This window comes from Calidris pugnax, unplaced genomic scaffold (genome assembly GCF_001431845.1).
Source record: "Calidris pugnax isolate Ruff unplaced genomic scaffold, ASM143184v1 scaffold41, whole genome shotgun sequence".
Classification (NCBI taxonomy): Eukaryota; Metazoa; Chordata; class Aves; order Charadriiformes; family Scolopacidae; genus Calidris; species Calidris pugnax.
In genome coordinates this window covers 6,185,357-6,206,522 of record NW_015094509.1, presented here as the reverse complement: position 1 = coordinate 6,206,522, position 21,166 = coordinate 6,185,357, and positions in this window count along the sequence as shown.

Genomic DNA, 21,166 nt, shown 5'->3' with positions numbered 1-21,166 from the left:
GTCCAGCTCACAGTACCCGTCAGACTCAGACACAAGCAATGGTCCTGAGCCGGGTCCATACACCCCAGCTCCTTTCCCCTTCAGAAGGGTGATCATAAGATTATTTGCATCGCAAAGCTTCGGTCAATAAATATTTGTAAACCTGGGAGGACAGTTTTCCACACAGCTGAAGAAGGGAGAGAGGCTCCACCAAAGGGTTAAGTCCAGTCTCAAGGGTCCCGGTCTCTTCTCAAGAAGCCATTGACCACAGGGTAATGTTAAGAGTCTGGTTAATTTATTCAAGTGCTTGAGGCTTGTTGGGGTGTGTAAATAATTACTGTTTCTTCTTCCCTGCCTATGTACTCTCCTACCAATGCCAAGCTATGAGTAACATGTTTTGAATTAAGAGGTACTTGAGGACTGCCACTAAGGACACTACTGTGTTCAGTTCTGGGCCTCTCACCACAAGAAGAACATTGAGGTGCTGGAGCGTGTCCAGAGGAGAGCCATCAAGCTGGGGAGGGGTCTGGAGAACAAGTCATACAAGGAGAGGCTGAGGGAACTGGGCATGTTTAGTTTGGAGAAGGGGAGGCTGAGGGGAGACCTCATTGCCCTCTACAGCTCCCTGAAAGGAGGGTGTAGAGAGGTGGGTGTTGGCCTCTTCTCCCAAGGGAACAATGACAGGAGCAGAGGAAATGGTCTGAAGTTGGGGCAGGGGAGGTTTAGATTAGATATTGGGAAGAATGACTTTCCTGAGAGGGTGGTCAGGCCCTGGAACAGCCTGCCCAGGGAGGTGGTGGAGTCACCACCCCTGGAGGTACTTAAGAAACGTGTAGACGTGGGACTTGAGGGCATGCTCTAGTGCCCGAGATTGTGGGGGTCTTTTGTGTGTGTGTGGTTGGACTCGGTGATCTCAGAGGTCCTGTCCAACCATGAAGATTCTGTGATTCTGTCAGAAAATGCCAAAGGCTTTCTGCCTTTTTAAAGGCATATATACATGTAATAGCACAGCAATCTGGAGGGTGTCTGAGACCTGTGACCAAGGGTGACCTAAGCCCTGCTTTAGGTGCCTAAATATTTTTCTGGGTGCAGACCATCATCCTTCATATGCAACAGGGATTTAATTACACAAATCCAACAACAAGATCATGGGTCTGAGAAGAGTGTCTCAAATTCATTTCTGTAGCTGATACGAGAAAATTTGATTTCTTTGGTTTTTTAGAAAAATTGTATTGTTCCAATGGTTTTGTGAAATGAAGAATTTTCTCTCTACCATTCCCAGGCTGCTGTTCCTCCTGAGGTGCACATCTCCCATGAAGTAGGACCTGATGTAATGACGCCAGCTCGTTCCTTTGCTTTTCAGTTTGAAAACCCCTGGCAGTCGTTGAAATTCTGCTCTTGGAAAGGGCCACCTGCCTTATTCCAGCTCAGTGATTTCATCACTTACAGCCACGCTCACAGAGTCTGTGGGCAACCCTCCCTCCTGGAGGGAAGCACATCTCCTGGTACTTCCCACCTGAAGGAAAGCCAAGGGCTCTTCAATGTCTTTTTGACTGATGTTTGTGATTTTGCTGTTACAAGCGTAGCTGACACTCTCTTCTGCTTTCAGAAGATTTTTTTTTTTTTTCAGAGACTGAATTCTTGCAGAAGAAAGCAGATGTGGAGCCTTCTTATTTAAAAAAAAATCTCTAGCAATTTTATATTGCCAGTGTTCAGTGACAAGCACTCTGTTTGCTCCCCAGCTCTTACCATGTTCAATGGCAGGCGAAGGAGAGTAATGCAACAAAATGAGAGAATCTCCAGCAATGAAAGTCACAGTTTTGGCCTGTTTCTGAATATTGGAGAAATTGTGCATAAAATATTCCCAAGGAAGCTCTACTTACAGATAAGTTGTGAGACTGAGAATAGAAGTAAGTGATTTGGACAAATGCATCCCACTAATTGTCCCGGAGTCAGTCCTGTGAAATCCTGGGACAGCTGGGTTAAATTCCTGGCCATATGGCAGACTTTCTGTAGGGTCCTAGACAAATAACTCAGTAGCACTGGTGTGCCTAGGAGCCCCTGGAACCACAAATTACCTGCAAACTTGCTGAGGGTGCACCCTGTCCCATCATCCTTGCCATGAAGGAAGATAGTACTGGCCCCAGTATCAGCCCCTGTGGTGCAGCACTGGGTACTGGTGGCATGGAAAGGCTGAGAGAGCTGGGACTGTTCAGCCTGGAGAAGAGAAGGCTCATGGGGGACCTCATATATATGTATATTTATATGTATATAAATAGACACATAGGGGCAGGAAAACAGAATTCTACAGATAGGAGTATGATCTCAAAAAGCACTCACTCACTGCAATACTAGCAGGGAACTGTAAACAAGATTTTAGGATGTGTATTCTCTGCAAAAGCCAAAATACACAAACTTAATCATCAAAGGATGCAATAAAACAACAGGGGCATTGTATGTGTTTCACTGTGAGAGGCGTTTTTGGCATTCAGGAAGTGATTGTGCAAATCACATTAAAATTAATGGGAACTGCAAGACTGAGTTTTCTACGTGGGATACTTATCATCTCTGTGAAATTTTAAAGCCTCTTTATTACCCTCAGTTAATAAACAAATAGTTTATACTTCTTTGGTCTGTTTCTGTGCCGAGTTATATTAATACGAAAAAAGAATAATTGTATTTTTTGGTGTCAGTCTGTTGAGCTCTGGAGAGCCCCCTGAAGCAAGGCTGCTGGTGTGAGCAGGGGATCTAACAGTGGGAGATAAGAAGTAGTCAACTCCGTTCATTTCAGTTAGCATGAGAGCTGGAGGAATCAATCACCACGTCTTCTTTTCCTTTTTTTGGCTTTTCCTTTTCTTCTTCTCTTTTCCTTTTTCCCTTTTCAGAGCTCTGAGTGTGCGTTCCTTCCCTGGGAAAGATTTTAATCTGAAGGCCTCCTGGAACTGCCTTCTGTGTTTGGAGGACTGAGCCCTGGAGGAGCCCCAGTACTGCAGTGGGTAATAATAAGAGCAGTGTGGGAAGAATTAGGGGGGGGGGAGAACATTATGCGTTCAAATCCCTGGGGTTGTTTTGAAAATCGTATCCATGATTGTCAGCAAATGTCAGTGACTTAAATTTTCACTTACTAAAACATTACTTATAAATATTGTACCAGGCAAGAACAGTCACAGGCATTTCCCAGTTAAAATAAGGAAGACTGTCAACCCAAATGAAAAACTTGCTAATTAAACTTCAAATATCATTAAAAAAAAATGCAGGCTTTTGTGAATCTCCTCACTCTCCAAGTCAGAGAACAGTTTGCTGGGATGAAATGTAGCAAATTCAGAAAGGCTGGTTTTTCATTTGGATGCTAATCAGGAATTCTGATTTTCTCCAGGAGGAGCTAACTAATAAATACCCTTCCTTTTGGATATTGATTAGATGACTAGATATAGATGTTTCTGATGGACATACATCAGTATGTAGATGAGTTTAGATTCTGCCATAATGAGACTGCTCCAAATCCCTGGCATTTGTGAAAAATATGGATGAATATGGCAGTACATAAACAGATGGAAAGTTAATATTTTTCTCCCAGACACTCATAGAAAACTTAATCACAGGTCATCACCCTGTTATGCTACATGATGAACAGCTGCAGGACAAATAGCAAAACTCATTGGTGAATGACACAAATCACATCATTTTTTTTAAAAAAACCCCATAACATAAATATAATGAAATTCCACCTCCTTGCATAGTCCCCAGTATATGTCTGCTTCTTTTAACTTCAAATCATCTCAGTAGTTAGGGGATAATAAAAACAAATATCCTGGAGACAATAAACCTATATCATCCAGTTCCTTGTGGTACGCTGCTGGTGTAATAATTGGGTTAAATTTCCATAATATTTTCTGGGTCATTCACAGCAGTGAATCTGAATCCCATAAATCCACATTACAAACATTATTGTCTTATAGAGTGCATTTATTGCCTTGTGGATTGTGTCGTAAAAAGACTATTTTCCAAAGGTCATCAGTATCTGACATCTTATTTGGGATTGTTCTCAAATTCTTTTGCTATTCAAAAATTGAAAGTGGTTGCAAATGGAATTTTCTGTGGGATAGAAGGAGCTTGCTGGTATTAAAGAATTTTCCAGCTTAATAAAAAAAAAAGCAACAACGCTAAAAAACTATCCCATAATCATTCTAACATTCGACTGAAAATAATCTAGAGTCACAGGATTCTATTACATCTCAGACAAAACTGGTTTCCTCGTTCAAAAAGGAACGTTCAAAAATGATTTCTGCTTTGAAATACTTTTCGTAAATATATAAGTGGATATTGAAAATCAAAGATTTCAGCATTGTCTCTTTATCGGCTCAGAAAACACTGCCCTTCAATTAGAAATAAGAACTTTTTGCCCAGAACAGGATATTTTTTCTCACCTTCCCCCCCACCTCTAATTGCTATTAAATACTACGTTAATTTTCCTTTGTAATGAGCTCATGCCGGGCTGCCTCATCCAGTTGTACATAGCTACTACAGCTGTGCCATCTTGTGGTCTGCACAAAGCTTGTGGTGGTTTACAGCTTGGAAATGAATCAAGAAGTGTCACAACCTGTCACAGCCGAGGTGGCACAAATGAAATGGCACCCTCCCTCCCCAGGTGATAGCCCACCCACTCTGTTCAGCAGAGGATCCATGCCCAAGGCCAAGTTTCAGCTCAGCAGCCTCCTGGCTTGGCAGAGGCAGGGAGCTCAAGGGCTGTCATCGTGGTAATGTCCAGAGGTCTTTTCACCCTCAAAATGCTCGCACATCCTACTTGGAGTCTCAGTAATTCAGCCCAAAAGTGTACGTAAACTTTTCTATAAGATCGTGCGTTGTTTTTTTTTTTTTTTCCAAAGCAGAGGATTTATAACCAACCCTCTGCTCCTGCAGTTCTGTGGATCTGAATGTTGGTTGAAGCTACTCATTGTGGGCTTGGTTGCACTTCTTGTTGCCTCTCTTTATTTTTAGGAGCAGAAGCAGATGGGTCTACGGGGCCTACATAGCGTTAATTCCAGTTTCACTTCTAACTTCTGTTCTGGTGTAGGATGGGCCTTTTAATCCCAGTGCTAATAACCTGTGATTAGAGAGCAGTGTCTCCTGTTGGGAGCAGGTTTTACTTACTGCCGTGCATTTTTGGTATCCCTTGGGCTTCTGTACGTCCAGGTGCAAATTAGAAATGCCTTACAGCTTCTTTTTCCTGCTCTAGGATGGCAACATTCAAGGTGGCCCTTCCATATGCTGATTAGGTGCTGTCCTAAAATTGCAGAAGCTTTTATTTGCCTCTACTTAGAGACAACCTTCCTCTTGATAGTTAAAAATCTTTTTCTGTTTTCCAGATTAAACATATTCATGGCCAGTTTCTTCCCCATGTATTATTGTGTCAGCTAAAAAGTCTGTTTCCTTCCTTGAGGTTTGGTCTTGATGGCTTTACACAGAATAATTGCTTCCTCTTTCAGCTTTGGTTTTGCTAGACTAACTAAACTAAACTAAACTAAACTAAACTAAACTAAACTAAAGTCTTTAGCTTCCCTCTCATTAAAAGAAGCTGTCAGTTCCCTCGTCATGTCTGTGTTCTCTGCACTGGTTCATGTTTCCTTCTCTTTCTCAAAGCAAGGAACAAGGATTTTATGCCATCTTCCAGAAGTAGCTCACAAGGAAAATGTTGTTTTATGTTTCTTTGCTAGAAGCAGCTCAAACGATACTTTCTCGGTATCTTTGCTTCTTTGAAAATGCATCCTTGGTCCATCATCTCCCCAGATGATGAACTCCCAGTCCGTAATGCAAAACTTACTGCAGGCCCAAAGGCCATGGCTTTACAATATATTTGATGGAAGCTCATTGCACTGCTGTGCCTCCATTGCTCTAAGGTCCTCTAGTTCCTCTTGAATGATGTTGCAGTCTTCTGCTTTGTCACATCTGCAATTTTAATTAAAAAATTTAAAAAATAAGAATTTATGATTAAGAATTAAAATCCTATGATCATTATTTGCTTCCAACCAATACAGGAGCCTGTTTTCTTTACCAATTGAAAGATGACCTGGCAGTGCTATCAAGCGGACTTGAGTCCAGGAGGTTTTGTGGTATTTGTGTGGCCCTGAAAGCATCCGTGCTGGAGGAAAGGGGGAAGCATTGCCAACCCTGCACTTGCTGGGTACTGAAGCCCTCCCTGGAGCAAACATTTGCAGCTCAAGTGAGGATTTCTCAAGCAGGCAGGGACGAGGCTTGCAACGTGGGCTCCCACCAGCTGGGTGACACAGCCCAGGGTCCAGGGCAGCATGGCATTTGTGTGCTGAGCAGCCCTGGAGCATCTGGTTAAAAAAGGAACCTATGGGGTTGGGGGAGGAGGAACTGTGTAACTGCTGCTACAGAAGATGACAGAACCAACCACAAATCCTCGAGGATCTCTACTACTAACCTCCTTCCAGCACTGCCATTCTCCTGTCAACCGAATCATATTGTCATCTGCCCTGTTCCAAACCTCATGCACTTTTACAGCTCTTTTGTGAGTTCCTTTCTCATTCATCTAACAGATATGTCCCAAGAGGCAGCACATTCAATGTTTCCCTCAAGTTCAGATAGATGAGATCTGCATTTCCTATTCAGATCTGTTAGCACATCAAAGAAGCTTAGTCTGGCATGATCTACCATTGGTAAACACATGCTGCCTTTGATCTCATTTTCTATTAACCTCTGCGAGCTAAAATTATAATAGATGTGCAGTGTTTCTAATTAAAAATCAGAGTTCCCACGGGTCTCGTTTTTATTTCCACGTTAATGGTTTCCTTTTGTTCCCTTTGCATTTGCTTTTACATTCATGAGTACCAATGTGAGTATAAATAAATATATATCTATCGTATTCCTGAGAAGGGGGAGATCAACAGCTGGGCTTGCTGAACTCCATTAATCTACAGCTCAGGTACAGCTCAGGCTACAGCCGGAGGGAATGCTGCCCTCACATCTGTCACAGTCCACACTGGAGAAGTTGGCACAGAAATACCCATGACATGTGAAGGGTCTAGAAATAGGGCTGTCCCTGTCCCAGCTGGGCTGATGGGGCACGGCCACCAGCTGTTTTCTGGCCACAGAGACAAAGCCACCGGCTGTTCCTCCGGCCACAGAGGCAAATGCTCTGCCTCCAACATCCACCCCCCCCCCATCGAGTCTCTGAATAGCATGTGGCTCTCAGATTTTTATCTTAAACAGCCTACTCTTAACTCCCAGAGATCTGTAATTTTTCTCTTCTCATCTCTTGCAATTTTGTTGTAAAAGGCATACAAAAGGCAAACTGTTTTCACTTTTCCAGCAAAAAAACAGAATCACTGAATCACAGAATCTTCACAGCTGGAAGGGACCTTTGAGATCATGCAACCACAAAAAAAAAAAAAAAAGCCAAAACAAAAAAACAAACAAAAAAACCCCACCCCAAAACATAACAGAAAAAAACCAAACCCCACAAACAGACACAACCCAACAATCTCGGGCACTAGAGCATGCCCTCAAGTCCCACGTCTACACGTTTCTTAAATCCCTCCAGGGATGGTGACTCCACCACCTCCCTGGGCAGGCTGTTCCAGGGCCTGACCACCCTCTCAGGAAAGTCATTCTTCTTCCCAATATCTAATCTAAACCTCCCCTGCCCCAACTTCAGACCATTTCCTCTGCTCCTGCCATTACTCCCTTGGGAGAAGAGGCCAACCTCCACCTCTCTACAACCTCCTTTCAGGGAGTTGTAGGGGGCAATGAGGTCTCCCCTCAGCCTCCTCTTCTCCAAACTAAACATGCCCAGTTCCCTCAGCCTCTCCTCGTAGGACTTGTTCTCCAGACCCCTCCCCAGCTTGGTGGCTCTCCTCTGGACACGCTCCAGCACCTCAAAATGACCCAGGCTACAGGCACTCTCTGGTCTCCCATCTGAACTCTAATCTGCCATGAGAGTGCTCCTCCTTTAATTTAGATGTCTTTTTTTTTTTTTTTTAACACTGCAGCCTAATACCATCCAGCCAAAAGCTTTAGGGAATTTTCTCCAGTCTCTCCTAATTACAGTGTTAGAACAGCAGGTTTGCAGCATACATGCCGCCTTCTGGCTCTCAACCAGAGCTGGTGGAAAAGCATAATAATATTTGAATAATCTTTCCAACTTCCCACATTAAAGTGTTTGCTCAGAACTAAACAAGTAAATCAGCAAACATGCTGGAAAATAAATAATGCATTTGACAGAAGTTGTAAAACATTAAAATGACATTAACAGATACTCAGATCACTCTCCTTTAAAATGTAAAAGGAACAGGAAATTTATATTATCTTTTTAGAAAGTAGAGTTTATAAACTTCTAATTTATATTTTGAAGTATAAACATGGTGCCTCTATTCATTGTAACTCATTTTGAGCTTTTTATATTTAAATAAAAATCAGAATTGTTATCTGATGAAACAGCATGAAGATGGTTGGAACCATGTAACCTCCGTTTTATTGGCTTTGTCATTCCCAGCAGCTTTCCGAAACTGAACACTTTAGAAATTCTGAATCTTACCTACTCAGTCATCAAAAAAAAAAAATAAAAAAAAATTATGGCCATGTGAAGACAAGGATGCGCACTGTTTGCAGAAGCTGGCATGGTCTGTTGGATGTTCCTCTCTTCTCTGTGTTTAACTGGATCATCTTTAATGATCTTTATCTTCAGAGACATGGTTTAGTGATGATCAGAGTCAGGTTGATGGTTGGACTATATGATCTTAAAGGTCCCTTCCAACCCAGACAATTCTATGATTCTATTCTATAATAATTCAAACCTGTTTGCTCCTGATTCTGTTTCTCAAGGTGGAAAGTGACTGAATTATCTGAAAAGATTACAAGGAGGGAGCTTTAATTCTGGTGACTATAAGAAAAAATTCTGTGATGGATACAATGCACAACAAATTGCGAAAGTGCCAGATTTAATCCTTTCCCCACCTGCCTTTACTCAGCACTTGATTTGCCAACATGAATATTCTTAGACAATTCCAGTTTCTTGACTGAGAGGGGATTTAATGTCTGGAATCCTTGTATGGATGAGAAAGTTTATGGAGATGTATAGCAGCTGTATTTTTGCCCTTTTATTTTTATTTTTTTTTAAACACTTGCAGGATCCCAGCTGATGTCTCTTTTTTATCTGTAACAGACAAGATTCTCATAGCCCCTGGGCCTTAGTCCGGAGGAGTCTCTCTCTGCAGCCCCCTCTGCAGTCCTGTTATCCCCATCCCATCTTCCTTCCCACAAACCTTCTTGCTTCGCACTGTCCAAAGCCTTGTACGGACCTTCCTGGTCCTGACCATCCTTTCTCTTCGCTCAGCAGACATACGTGGAAAACAGGAATCTGCCTGGGAGGTGACAGGCATCAGAGGATCTTCTACATGGAATTTTGGGGGAAATGGGAGGTTGGAACTCGATGATCTTCAAGGTCCCTTCCAACCCTACGCATGCTATGACTCTATGAACTTCAGGACAGCTGGTGTATGAGTTATATAAAGTACCCTGTCATGTTTTGTAGCTTGCACTAAAACGGTCCTTGCTGTGCTCCTTGGTTCTTGCCTGTGGCAATAAAATGGCCATTTATGGCAGAGCCCTTAATTCTCAGAATAGCCTTAAGTAACAGCTAAGATTGACCATCCCTTCTTGCTTTATGCTGTCAACAATGAGGAATGTACAGGCAGTTGAACACTAAATGCATGTACTTATCAGGTGGATCTCACTTGAATAGGAGGCAAATTATATCTAACACATTTTTAAGCCACTAAAGCAGCCTTTAGTAAAAGAACATCACGCCAAGGGAGGTTCAAATTGGATGTTAGGAAAAATGTTTACACTGAAAGGGTTATCAAGCCCTGGAATGGGCTGCCCAGGGAAGGGGTTGAGGCACCATCCCTGGAGGTGTTCAAAAGACGGGTTGACATGGTGCTGGGGGACATCGTTTTGTAATGGGTTTTTTTATCAGAGTTAGGTTGATGGCTGGACTAGATGATCTTGAAGGTCCCTTCCAACCCAGATGATTCTATGATTCTATGAACACCACCACTGTTCGTGGGAGCCTGGGGACCGCTCCCTTGCTGACTCTGGACTATCTAAAGTAAGGGCAAAGATGTGTCTGCAGAACTTTGAGACCCTGGGCTTGCCGGAGAGGCTGTGGCCAGATTCTACGTGTCTCACCGACTTGGCGAGGTGCCTGAGCTGGCAAGAGGGTGATCTCCTGATCTCCTCCTCCCAAGGACAACGTTCATTATTTGCTACGCAGGTGACACGTGTGCGCAATGCGTCAGTCTCCACTTTATAAACCCCAGTGTACTTCAACCAGCTGCTTCCATCCTCCTCCTTCGGTGGGAATCACAGAATCCCAGTGGTTGGAAGGGACCTCTGAGATCATCGAGTCCAACCACAAAAAAAAAAAAAAAAACAAAACCAAAAAAAACCACAACATCAAACAAATTCAAAACACACCACACCGAACGCCCACCAAAAACACCGCACCCACCAACTAAACCCCACACTCAACACCTCACCATAAACCAATAACCTTGGGCACTAGAGCATGCCCTGAAGAGCCATGTCTATACGTTTCTTAAATCCCTCCAGGGATGGTGACTCCACCACCTCCCTGGGCAGCCTGTTCCAGTGCCTGACCACCCTCTCAGTAAAGTAGTTCTTTCTAATATCTAATCTAAATCTCCCCTGCCCCAACTTCAGACCATTCAGACCTTCAGACCAGGGAAAGTGGTGCTGTCTGCCCTCTGCACATTCTGTCCAATCATATCTTCTTGCCAAAGGTCAGATTTCCACTTGTGTGCTCAGTAATAAATGTCTGTAGTCTCTGACAAACAGCCCTTGAGTCTTGTGTTGGTATTTGCTTTACAATTCTTTTTTTTTTTTTTTCCTGTCCTTCAGAACAGATGTTGGGTCTGACTCTACCAAACCCAGCCTGGCAAATATTTGCCAGGATTTACCTTGGAGTTCCCCACCCACAAATCTGTTGCTTCGACTCCCGTTGGCCCTGCTGTGTCCCTCCTGGACCTATAGCTGACCATTATTCCTTAGTTCTTCACCCTGCCTTTGGGAAAATGGCTGTCCAGCTAAAGCAAATCCCCATCCACTTGGTTTGTAAGAGCAGACAGGGAAATTACACAACAGGGTCTGCAGTGCGACTCCAGCCTCTCTCTAATTCCCTATTACCCTAAAGAAAGAGAACCAATTAATTTCTTCGCCATGCTCCAAGTACATCCATTCTTTGGAAAGCTTTTTCCTCTTAATTGAGATACTGTCTTGTATTTTGCAACTTCAAGCCCTATTCCTCCCTCCTAATTTTTTTTAGATAAGCTTCTTTTCCTAATCTACCCATTTCCCTCTGATCACCCTAAAAAAGCAGAAGGGCCTCATTTAGCTAGCACTCACTTCAAACACAGAAAACTAGATTTAAAGCTGGGCTGTACTGCAGATTTACAGCATTTACTGGTATCGTTTGGTACTGATATTTAACCCTTAGACAATCTTCAAAATTATTAAATGCCGTGTTCGTAGAGCTGAAATGTAGGTGTTGTAATACACTTTTGTACTGGCAGATGGAGTAAGAGATGCAGACCTAGAAAAAGTGACAGTACTGGTGGTACAAGTGTCTGCCTCATTTGTGTAATTGAGTTTCAGATGAAGAGAGTATATAAAACAACAGATAAAATTAAAAAGGTAAGAAATATACTGCAGGAAAATTTCTCCTTTGGGAAATGAAGCTTCATTAAAAACGGAACCCTCTGAAAAAAAGGCACCGCTTTTCATGAAATTCTGATGAAAAGAACTGAAAAGCATTCTAACAATGTCAGTGTGATTAATTCTGATCCTTTTCAGAATAGATTGTCATGTTTGAAACTCAAAGTTCTTTACTAGTTAATTATCTTAGAGTAATGCGTTTCAAATTTCCTGAAACAGCATCTCCTCCAGAAACTTGCGTTTTAAGAAACTACAGAAAGCTGGTTTTGTTCCCATTCAGAATGTGCCCAACTTTCAAAGAGTCAGAATTCTTCTACAAATTCTAATTGCCGAGCAGCTGAAAATAATTGGAATGATGCTATAGCAAAAATAATTGGAGAGTCTCAGTGGAGACAATAATGAAGTTTAGAAATTAATTCTGAGGCTGGTGAATTAGTAGCCTCGTTCTCCACTCTCCCCTCACTTCTGCCAATGTAAAATCTTGTGGGAAAGGTAATACCAACATTGTTTGTTCTGGGTTTTTCCAGAAAAAAGACAAGTGCTCTTGGTGTCTCATTCTCTTGCTGATGTAAATTTAATGCTGTTGTTAGTCTAGATCTGTTCTGTTGTAAGCAATGACCAAACCTGACTATGTTGACGTAATTTTAATGCTGGGGACGTTCAGGACATCTCACAGAAATGTGCTGGTGCAAAATGGTGACTATCCACCAGCGCCGTCCATCATGGAGACACAGGTCAGAGCTGGCTATTTCGTTGTTAATCTCACAACCCGTTAAGTCACCTACGTCCCTTACATTGGGAACAAGTTAAAACTTCTGCACCTGTAAATCTGCTGATTCTGGAAATTTGACTAATAGGTCACGAGGCAGAGTAAAATACTGGCTAGTTCTGCTGCCTATAGAGTTTTAACAAATGAAGTTAAAGCTTTGCTTTGTTTCCAAAATAAGCAAATTCAAGCAAACCTATACAGAAGAAGGGTACGATTAGCACAAATTTCAGTTGGGTTAGCACTTCTCCATTTACATTACACCCACAGAGGAAGACAATTATCTTTTAATTATCAAGTGGTGACTGATTATTCATTATTATCTATTATATAGCATTTACGAGTGGCAGCGGCAACTGCATTGTCGGGATAATATTTTCCTATTGCTCTGCTTCCATCACTTCACCATCCTTTGTTAAATCCATGCCAACACAGGCCTCCTCTCTTCTCTGCATAAGCTTTAAATTGCTTTTTGTCTGGGTGTCGTGGTTCTGCTTGGCTTCATTCTCCTCACAACTCTTCTACTGTTATTCCTGCTATTGTCCACCCAGACCAATACAGTTCTTTGGAGGGAAGCAGTTGAGCTTTCTGTGCTCTTTCCAGAAGAAGAATCTTTGCAACTGGGCAGTGTGTGCCATCTTTTAATTCTCCCTTTTCTTGGAGTCTTTCTCTCTCCTTCACTCAGCGACCTGTTCCTTCTGCTCCCTCTACTGAGTAACTCACATGAGAAAACAGCAGTATAATGGAGAGTACTGCTCAGTAAAAGAGGTTCCCAAGGTGGCCTAATTATTTGGCAGCTGTTCTGGTTTCTGCCAGGCTTATGGGTCCAAACGCAAGTCTTTGCTTTGGTTTTGTACCTCAGAAATAACAACCAGAGGCGTCCTTGGTGCTTATGAAGTGGTTTCCACAAATAAACTCTCTCTTCTTCCTCTGCTTCCTTCCCTCTTCCTTTCTCAGGTTCCACTGACAAGTCTTTTGTGTGGTCCTAACATGTATATTAACCTAACATGTATATTAACATCTCCATATTTAGTTTGAAGGATTAAAGTGGGTTTTGATGACAGAAGGAAGAGAATATGAGGAAGGATCATAGCATCTAGAAGATGGGGTCCAAGCTGGGGCTGGGAGAAGCTCTACAGCCAGATACAAGAGGGGCTGTCCCAGCTGGTTTGGAAACGCCAGCTTCAAAACTAGAGGGACGGCACTCCAATTCGTCAGCAAAATCCCTTCCAGTTAAGTCACTGCATTTTTGAAATGCTGGAGTTTAGCAGAGTATGAGTTTGGCAGCTGTTGAATCTTAAAAGAAAAAAAATGAAAGAATTTACAGCTCCTTGTTGTACACACCATTTTGCCATCAAAGCAGGCAAGACATTTTTACTCCTCTCCTTCCTTTGCTTTTGTGTGTATATTGCAGGAACGGCAGTTTATAGACTCTCAAACTGTCTGTAAACACTGAAAACCAATCAATCCTATGGTTTGGCAGAGGTTCTGAGGAAAAAAAAAGCAGCAGTGGAAGGCATTTGATGCACATTTGTTGGCGTAGCAGTGAATATGAACAAAACTATGCATGGAAACATCTGTGAGCAGGGAAACAGCATCAAGGCGCTCTATTTCACTTAGAATTTCAAACTGAATCAGTGGCATTATCACTGAAATATTCGTTTCCTCCTTTGCTAAGAATATGACAAGGGTTCAGGTGTCCTCACCTGCGAGGTCTGTTCCTCCTGTCATTCCTGGCTCAGCAGTTCCTGAAGTCTCTCGTATTCGTGGGCCAGAAATCCTGGTCTCTTGCTGGCTTCAGGTGTACTTAGAAACGCCTACAAACCCATTGTGGAATATTCTGAGCATTTCTCAAAGCCTACTCTCCTGTCTTTTTCTCCCCGGCTTCCCTTTCCAGTGTCCTTTGTCACAAAGGATAAGGCTTAATAATTTATTTTTGGCAAGCAGTAAAGAGAATGTTCCAGGTGCTGAATAACCTGAACTAACCAGGTTATTTTATATATGAATGGCAACAGAATCTAAATCAAGCACAAACCTGTCTTTTATTGGATGTGCTTTATTTGCATTGCTCCTTCTCTTAGGTTCTCCAGCTCTGAGTGTTCTTATTTTCTTTTTCTTCACTCCCCAGCACTAAAGGTGGCTGCACAAAGCTATATAGCCTACTCAAAGCTATAATTCTGCTGAATTATAGCTACTCAGAAGGGGTGAACTTTCTAAAAAGTGTCTAGAGGTTGACAAGAGACTAAAGGTTTGTATCAAGGTCTCATTCACAGTTGTCTCTGCTCCTCATGGCCAAAATCTCTCTGGATAATGCAATTAGAGCTGCTCATTCCTGGGGCTTTTCCCAAGAGGGAACCTGGACTAAATCCGGGAGTGATGGAGCTCCAGAGAGAGATGTGTGAGCCTGTCTCCATCTGCTGCAGTGTCTGCATCCCATTCCCTGCCTGGAACTGCCTCAGAGTCGTATGGAAGCCACTGTAATTGGTGTAACTTGCTCTTCTTTCTCTCCAGTTAATAGCATTCTCCCTCTCCTCCATCCCTATGGTAAAGGAAATCACAAGGACAGTCCAGAGAAGAGCAACAAAGCTGGTGAGGGGTCTGGAGAATAAGTCTTATGAGGAGGGGCTGAGGGAGCTGGGGGTGTTCAGTCTGGGGAAGAGGAGACTGAGGGGAGACCTTATTGCTCTCTACAACTCCCTGAAAGGAGGGTGTAGAGAGGTGGGGGTTGGTCTCTTCTCCCAAGTCACAGGCGACAGGACAAGAGGAAATGGCCTCAAGTTGCGCCAGGGGAGGTTCAGGCTGGATATTAGGAAAAATTTTTTCACTGAAAGGGTTCTCAGCCATTGGAATGGGCTGCCCAGGGAGGTGGTTGAGGCACCATCCCTGGAGGTGTTCAAAAGACGGGCTGATGTAGTGCTGGGAGATACAGTTTAGTGATGGTGATGCTTTTTGTTTGCTGTGTGGGTGCTTATTTTTGTCAAAATTAGGTTGACGGTTGGACAAGATGATCTTTAAGGTCCCTTCCAACCTAGAAGATTCTGTGATTCTGTGACATTTTTTTCTCAGAAGACCCCACGTTGCTGGGCTGTGGGAGATTCACAGAGGACAGGTCCTTGATAGGATCCTGGGATCATCCTCTATGCAATACAGCTAAAAGCAACACTTTATAAAGTGAAAAGGTTAATCATATGCTCTCTGGGAAAATCTGATTGGCATGCTGATATCCTCAACGTTAGACGAGGACAGACAGAATAAATTATTGTGGGACACAATGGCTCTAGCAGATAAGAGCCTCTCCTAAAAGGTACGCAGCATATTTAGACAGACTGACTTGTAATATTTTTGAAGGAGTCTCACCGCATGCTGAAAAGAGTCTTGTCACAAGAGCTGCAAAGGAGATGGCTTTCAAGTTTATCTTTTGATTTTTGTCCTGTTGTCAAAGAAATGCTTTTCCAGGAGCTGGCCTGCGTCAGCTAGCTAATAAAAGCTCAGGACATAAAACCAAAAGAATAATTTCCTGTGTGTTTTTTGTTTGTTTTTAACCGGTGTCATTACTTAATTAACATCTTAATGGTGATACAGTCATTGTTTTCTTAATTTTGGTTACCTAGTTAGGCTGGAAAGGGATGTCTGAAGTAAGCACTGGGAATAATTCCTTTACAATTGCTCTCCTTTTCTGGAGCTCTCTTGCACAACTGCTAGAGCAGCCGAGCAGCCTCCTGCCAAGTTTCTCAAGAAAAGTTATGGCCATATCTGAGGGCATATATTTCAGTGTTAGATTCTGCTGCCACATAATAGAGTGTAGGCCATCAGGGGATGTTGTGTGTATCTGCTGACGGCGGTGTTGCCAAGGGACTTGCAGCAGGGCTTCCAAAAAACCCTCAAGAGAGCTCCTGCGTGGCAGTCCCTTGGGAAGGCGTAAGGCTCAACAGTAGGTTTAAAAGTCACCTTGGTGGAGTAGTAACTTTGGTCTGCACTGCACTGAAACAGGACTGTTTTGATCAGTTCAGAAGGCTGATGAGATTATTTCCTTTACAGGAGGCTCTTCTGTCAGGAGGTTGCAGAAATGTAGGAAATAAAGCATAGCTGCTGCAGTAGTAACACTAGCCCTGCTAGTGCAGTGTGTATTTAAATTCCATTCCAAAAAAACTCAAAAGGTTGAACCACGTTTGTGTGGTAATCTACATACCTTAAAGGGTAAGACTTAATGCGGTACCACCTGTATCCATCACCAGTGAGGAAGAACCAGAAAGTTCACCCGTTTCCTGAGTTCCCCTGAAAGCAAAGTTCTGTTAGAAACAGGCGGGTTGGCTTCCCTCTGGCATGGCTTTCTTCTAAAGCTCATGTGTGCTTGTCCTCTCCTCTCTGAGGTCTTGGTATGAAGTATCATCATCATCCTTTGCCACAGTTTTGTCTTGCTTGAGCTCCAAGAAAGGAGAAACCCCTTGGCTCCATGGTTTGTCCCCTCAGTTGACTGGATCTTCCTTCTTTTCCCCTCACAGTAAAGCAGAGATACTGTTTCAGACCACAAAGTGGTCATCTTTGCAACAGAATCAGCAAGTGTCTCATGATGGTGGGGCAACCTTTTGGGTCTTCCACAAGACAGCAGGCACAGAAGACCCCGTTGCCACGCTGAATGTTCTACCTCATGTCGTGCTGCTTTGAAACCACATCTTCCCTCTTGGGTTCTGCTTCCAAACCACAGAGACTGTTGCAGTCCGTGCAAGGGCAGGAAACAGGTGGGGAGATATTTTGGGGCTCTTTACACATGCTTTGCTCTGATCTAAATCCTGGCGTCTGGAAGAGCAGTTTATTGTCCAGTCAGGAGGGGTATACATCTGCTTTCTCCAACCACAGATGATCTATTCTAGACTTTTCTTATCAAACAGCTCAAAACCAGCTGGTTTTACCTTGTCAGAAGGAAACAGAGGCTACATGTGTGAATCTGCTTTCTCTGGAGCTCTGGGTGAGCTGTGAATCCTACAGCTGTTTCCAGGGGTGGCAAGTGCAGCCTTTTCGGGGTCACAGGGGAAGAAGCAGTGTTTCTGTGGTGTGAAAATAACCCAGGCAAAAAGGTGCAGATCAAAGTGTACCATGAAAATGTGGGACGCTTTCAGGGGAAAAAAAAAAGAAAAAAAAAAAAGAGGAAAAATAGAACACTTCTCTTTAAAGCTCTCTTTTTGCTGAAGTTTCTCAGTGCTATGAGCTTCCTTGGGACTTCTCATTATTTTCCCTTCATCAGTCAATCATGTTCCCCAGTGAATCAGCTCATCCACTCATCTTCAGCTCCCTGCAATTTTCCAACGAGGTTAGCAACAGCAAATTGCTGTGATGTTAAGTAATAAAAAACAACCTTTTTATGACTTGGCTGCTGCTTATTTTTCTCTAGTGGATACCAATAAAATAGAAAGAGCTCCCTTGAGCAGCACATCTGAGAAGCTGGAATGCTTTTTAAGTGTGACACGTTAGAAGAGGTCTTTAGAGATAATCTCCAATGCTCTTTAAAAAAAGAACTCCTTGGGGGAAATCCTAAATAATTCTTCATAATTAGGAACTTTTTAATTGGTTGCAGCAGAGTTACAACTACTTTATTGCCTCTGCTGTTGAAGCAGCCTTCTGTTACGCTGAAGACCAGGTAAGCCTGGATGCTTCTGTGCTTCTGGATGCTTGCATGAGAGGTTCTGCTCATGCAAAACCTCTGATGTCAAAGAGGATAACTTATCCTACAGCTATTCACAGAATCACAGAATCTTCTAGGTTGGAAGGGACCTTAAAGATCATCTTGTCCAACCGTCAACCTAACTGACAAAAATAGACACCCACACAACAAACAAGGAGCATCATCACTAAACCATACCTCCCAGCACTTCATCAACCTGTCTTTTGAACACCTCCAGGGATGGGGCCTCAACCACCTCCCTGGGCAGCCCATTCCAATGCCTGATAACCCTTTCAGTGAAAAATTTTTTCCTAATATCCAGCCTGAACCTCCCCTGGCGCAACTTGAGGCCATTTCCTCTTGTCCTGTCGCCTGTGACTTGAGAAAAGAGACCGACCCCCACCTCTCTACACCCTCCTTTCAGGTAGTTGTAGAGAGCAATAAGGTCTCCCCTCAGCCTCCTCTTCTCCAGGCTGAATAACCCCAGCTCCCTCAGCCTCTCCTCATAAGACTTATTCTCCAGAATTGTTACGCTCTGTTGAATCAGATCAAGCCCTCAGCTCTGTAACTACTTGTTGTGTAGAGTTTTTATTAATCTCCCTCCTTCTGTTTGTTATCTATTTACAGAAATAGCTCTTAATGAGAGAACGTTACCCTGCAGGTAGAGTTGACTGGAAGATGTAGGGTGGCCAGGGAGGGAGGGGAGACAGGTAACGTGGCCCTTAACCTTCTTCTTCTCCCTGTCCATCCTTCTTTAGTCTCTTCCTGTGTAACTAATGGATTCAGACCCACAGTGTGAAGGCTCCTGCACAGCACAGTCCTCAGATCTGGACCAGGGTTGGATTCAGCTCTGCCAGCATTTGCTATCCATTGATGACTTTCAGTGCTCATAGTATCTGTACTGTACCATAAAGCATGTGCTGAGAAAGGTGTAGCAGCAATAAAAGTATACTCTGATTAAATATCTTCTGCATGTTATCTAAAACGCACACAGTGCAAATGAAGTCTTCTGCCAACATGAAGGAGAAGATGATTTGGAGCAGTCAGCGTGGATTTACCAAGGAAAAATTATGCCTGAGCAACGTGATTACCTGCAGCGGACTCCATTTGTAGTTTCTGAGATAAAGAGATAACAACAAAGATGTGAAAGGGCTGTTCAAACTTAGCTAAGTAAAATGCTAATTAAAAATCAAGACAGTAAAAAAATAAATAAATGCTTCATGGATTCCAAATACCAGTGCATCGAGTTGTTTCTGTATTTGGCATATCTGTAAAGGGTAACTTTGCAAAAAGCTTCTTGTATCTTCCCCCCTACCATAAAAAAGACATTGAGGTGCTGGAGCGGGTCCAGAGAAGGGCGACAAAGATGGTGAGGGGTCTGGAGAATAAGTCTTATGAGGAGAGGCTGAGGGAACTGGGGTTATTCAGCCTGGAGAAGAGGAGGCTGAGGGGAGACCTTATTGCTCTCTACAACTCCCTGAAAGGAGGGTGTAGAGAGGTGGGGGTCAGTCTCTTTTCTCAAGTCAGAGGCGACAGGACAAGAGGAAATGGCCTCAAGTTACGCCAGGGGAGGTTCAGGCTGGATATTAGGAAAAAATTTTTCACTGAAAGGGTTATCAGGCATTGGAATGGGCTGCCCAGGGAGGTGGTTGAGGCACCATCCCTGGAGGTGTTCAAAAGATGGGTTGATGTAGAGCTGGGAGGTATGGTTTAGTGATGATGCTCCTTGTTTGTTGTGTGGGTGTCTATTTTTGTCAGTTAGGTTGACGGTTGGACAAGATGATCTTTAAGGTCCCTTCCAACCTAGAAGATTCTGTGATTCTGTGATCTTTTGGGAAGCTACTGGGATTGACTACACACCAACTTTATGGTCAGTTGTCTCAATTCTGAAGCAATCTCCAAGGTATTGCCTAAGAAATGTACTCTGCTTTCTGCCTAGCAAGTTTTGGGCAAATGGGCAAGTGGATATTGAAGGAGTAGTGGCCATTGAAGTAACATGAAGCATCTGAAGGGCTGAAAGTTTAAAGCGCACGACAAATTTTAAAAGGAAGGGGCAACTGGGAAACAAGAGAGTTAAATCATAAAGACTGAAGATCTTACACAGAGCCAGGATACTAGATCTTGGCTCTCAACAGAAGCTCAACACTTCACATCAGTTTTGGTGGCAGTTTTCTGATTTCTTTAAGGAACTGATTGATGAGACTTCTTTTCTACCTCCATGCAAGAAAGAAAGAAAAAAAAAATCCAGGAAAAATAATTATAGTTACAGCAAACCAAAACAAACATAGAAACAAAAAAAACCCACCCCAAAACATTCTCAATGCCATGGACACCAATAAGAAAGATGTGATCCTTCTCTGCACTTGTCACCCTCTAGTAGCACATTAACCATGTGTAACCCAGACAAGCAGATCGCATTTGTAGCCCAATTTTCCTTAGAATGAGCAAAATAAATATTAGCTGTATTGAACTGGGTCTTGACAGTTTGGGATATCTGCACATTTGATGTCAGTGCTCCTGAGGGTAGGTCAGGTCCTGAGGGACTGCAAGTCCTGTTTGCCCATTGAATTCAAACTAGAGGCAATTATTTATGTCTCTGTCATGAATGGAGTGTGTGTCTGTGATATAATCGATGAAGGTGATCTAGAAGGAAAGAGCTCACAACATCTGCTTTGTGAGGAAGGAAGTAAAGGCATCTGCAGGAATCCAGCTGTTCTCTTTCGGCACCTTGGACCAAAGCATGTGTTACAGAAAGAGTCACAGGTCAGGAGAAAAGGCATCACAGCCTCTCTCTAATGATTGCAATGAGCTGTTGTGGAATGGAGAGGCTCATAATAGAGCATGCCATGGTCTTAATCCAGACATAATTAGCAAAGAGCATGTTACTTTTTATAAACATAATACTGTATGTGAGATGATCATGAAATAAATATAATTGATTTAGCAGTACAACTCGGTCTGCTTTTTACACCAAAGGATAATGTTCCTATCACACACTGTAACTATTT